Here is a 3,810-nt window from a genome sequence, read left to right on the forward strand (position 1 = left end):
CAGGGCGAAGGGAAGCTGGGAAGATAAGAAGAAAGAGGAGGAGGAGGAACACATATGAATGCAGAAACACGAGCATGCCAACCTGTCCGAATGTATAGAAGAAGAAAAAGAAAAAAAAAAGTGAAAGAAAAAAGAAAGGAAAATACATTGAATGAAAGAAAAAAATATTAAAGGAAAGAAAGGAAAAGTCGTTGTGTAAAAGAAAGAATGAATAAATGAATAAAAGAAAGAAAAAGATAGTATAGAAAAAATAACAACTAATATGAGAGAATAAAAAAAGAAAAGTCTAAATCAGAAACGGAACTAGAAGAGGAGGAGGCAAAAGAGCGGACCAGGACCTTCTACAGCAGAGCAATGAGTGGCGGGCGATCTTGGCGGGCGTCAGGGCACCAGTAATGATGGTAGCAGTGGCGTGGGTGGTGAGTAATAAGAGAGGTATCACAGCGCCATCACCACGCCACCACCACCTCGCCCTGCCGCACCTGCTCGCCAATAACACCTTGTAATTACCTTTCGCAGGCGGAGGAGGACACGCGCGTCTCTCCTGATGTATTGTAATGAAGGAAGCGGGAGGCAGCGGGGACTCTCGATGAGGCCACCGAGAAGGGGAGGGAGGAGGGGAGGAGGGAGCAGCTCTGGGGGAAGGGAAGGAGAGGGAAGAGGTCAGTGGAGGGAAAGGGAAGGTGGCAGTGACTCTTGAGGAAAGGAAGGATGGTGGGAAGGAAAGGGAAAAGTGAACGAGAGAGTGAGTTTTTAGCAAAGAAAAGGAAGATCAGAAGGAAGGAGAAGGGAAGGAACAAAGAAAACCAGAAGGAAGAGAATGAAAGAAGTGAGGAGACATGAGGAAGGAGAAAAGAAGAGGAAGGATATTAGGGAAGTAGGAGAGGGAGTGAAAGAGATAGGTAAGAAAAGAAAGGGGAATGAATCAAAGGAAGGGAGAGAAAAAGACAAAAAAAGGGGGATGAATTAAAGACGGGAAAGAAAGAGTGAGTGGATGGGAGGGAAGAACAGGGATGGAGAAGTGAATTAAAGGTGAATTAGAGAAGAAACAAGGGGAATGAATCAAGGGAAGTGGAAAGGAGAAGAGGGGATCATATGGGTGGAAGGAAGATGGAGGGAGACGGAGAGCTGAATAACAGAGAGGGGAAATAAATAGAAAGGAGGGGAAGCGAGAAACAGAGGGGACTATATGAACTGGAAGAGGAAGAAGGGACGGAGGGGAGTAAAGAGGGAAGAGTGACAGGGAAGGGTAGGGCGTGAAGAAGGGAGGGAATGAAGGGAGCGAAGGGGAGAGGGTGGCAAGTAAGGGGAGCGCGGGAGGGAAGGAGGGGAGGGAGCAGAGGGGAGAGGCCAGGTGCAGTGTAGAGGAAGAAGTGTCTAGTTGCAAGTGTTGTTAGTGTAGTGTTGATGTCTCACTCCGTCCCATTGGCAGTTGTTCTTTGCAGTGACAGGCACCTTCTCTCTCTCTCTCTCTGTCTCTCTCTCTCTCTCTCTCTCTCTCTCTCTCTCTCTCTCTCTCTCTCTCTCTCTCTCTCTCTCTCTCTCTCTCTCTCTCTCTCTCACTCAATGAATGCTTGTCCTTATGTGTGGATTTATTTAGTTTGTGTAAATTTACCACGTGACATTCATATCTCGTATTTATTTTTTTCTAGTTAGTTAGTTATTTAATTAATTAGTTAGTGTCTGTTCATAGTTAGTGACTGTTTTATAGTTCTTGTGCCAAAGTGTGGTGTGGTGTGGCGTGCGTTGGCGTGGTGGCGTGTGGCGCGGCGTGGCTTTGCGTGCCGTGTATTGAAAGAAGTGTTGAAGTGTTTGCCTGCACTACGCACGCATTTTCCACGAAGGAGAGAAATAACGTCTTCAGTCAGACATGTCAGGTATTATGTTTCCTATATCGTTTACGTCTGTGGTTTTGTGTGTCAGCGCATGACTTTCGTATTAAACACACACACACACACACACACACACGACATATGAATAAGGAAATAATATTAATAACCATCATAATAATAATGATAATAATAATAATATTGATATTACTACTACTACTACTACTACTACTACTAATACTACTACTACAACTACTACTACTACTACTACTACTGTTGCTGCTGCTGCTGCTGCTGCTGCTACCACTACCACCACCACCAACAACAACAATAACAAAAACAACAACCACCACCAACCACCACCACCACCACCACCACCACCATCACTACTACTACTACTACTACTACTACTACTACTACTACTACTACCACTATTACTACTACTACTACTACTGCTGCTGTTACTACTACTATACTACTACTACTACTACTACTACTACTACTAGTACTACTACTACTACTACTACTACTATTACTACTACTAGTACTACTACTACTACTACTACTACTACTACTACCAATAATGATGATGGTAATAATAATGATAATAATAAGATGAACAAGCACAAGAACAAGAACAGCAAGAACAAAAGTAGGAATAACTAAAAGAAGAACTAGGAATGGAAAGAAGGAAAGCAGACCAAGAACAAGAATGATAACACAAACCTCCAGACGCAGCAGCAGCAGCAGCAGCAGCACCAGCAGCAGCAGCAGTTATCATCACAAGGGTGCGTGTCGTAATGAAACCAAACCCGCGCCAATGGATGACTCGGCGTGCAGATCAACGAGCCTTTGTTGGGAAAATGAAGTATTATGTTTTCTTGTATTTGTGTGGGAATCACGTTCATTTCACATTACAGCTGTTCATTATATCCTTCACCCCGACTCTCTCTCTCTCTCTCTCTCTCTCTCTCTCTCTCTCTCTCTCTCTCTCTCTCTCTCTCTCTCTCTCTCTCTCTACTCCCCTTTCACCCACTGCCTTCATAACCTACTTTTCCCCTCTTACATTATCTTATCGCACTCTATACCCCTCCCTTTATTCAATATCCCCTATCTCCTCATCTTCCCATTCCATTTGCTGCCCTCCTGCCGCTTCCCCATCGAATACCCTCCCTCTCTCGCTCTCCCTCCATCCTCTCTCCCCTTCCCTCCCTTCCTCCCTCCGTCCTTCCCTCATTTCCCTCCTCTCCCCTCTGTAGCAATTGTAATTACCAACTCGTTCGTCACGTGGAAGGGGGAAGAGGGAGGAAGAGGGAGGAAAAAGAGAGGGATGGGATGGAGGATTGGAGGGAAGCAGGGAGGGTGTTGGAGGGTTGGAGGGAAGAAGAGGGATTGGAAGTAGGCAGGGAGGGGTGGGCTGCAGGGAAGGAGGGAGGGCTGGGGGAAGAAAGAAGGGAGGAAAACTCAACAGCAAAAAGATCAATACGTGATGTCTCTCAGAATCTATTTTAATCCCTTAGTTGGCCGCCGGCGGTGTTGTGGTGTCCGGCTACGTCTCTCTCTCTCTCTCTCTCTCTCTCTCTCTCTCTCTCTCTCTCTCTCTCTCTCTCTCTCTCTCTCTCTCTGACATCTGCCGGCTCATACAATGGCTGCCTGGCTCACACTCTCCCTTTCTCCCTCTCTCTCCCTCTTTCTCCCTGACACATTTGGGATTTGTATCGTGTTTCCTACAAATATCAGTCTTTTGTTGCTTTATTTATTTGATGTATTTTTATTTGTTTATTTGTATGGATAACCGTAAACCTTTTTACTTGATGTTTTTGTAGTTGTAGTAGTAGTAGTAGTAGTAGTAGTAGTACTAGTAGTAGTAGTAATAGTAGTAGTAGTAGTAGTAGTATTGATGATGATGATAATGATGCTGATGGTGATGACAATGTTAATATGATTATAATATCAATAATTATAATAATAGCGATAACAA

This window comes from Scylla paramamosain, chromosome 4 (assembly GCF_035594125.1).
Source record: "Scylla paramamosain isolate STU-SP2022 chromosome 4, ASM3559412v1, whole genome shotgun sequence".
NCBI classification, from domain to species: domain Eukaryota; kingdom Metazoa; phylum Arthropoda; class Malacostraca; order Decapoda; family Portunidae; genus Scylla; species Scylla paramamosain.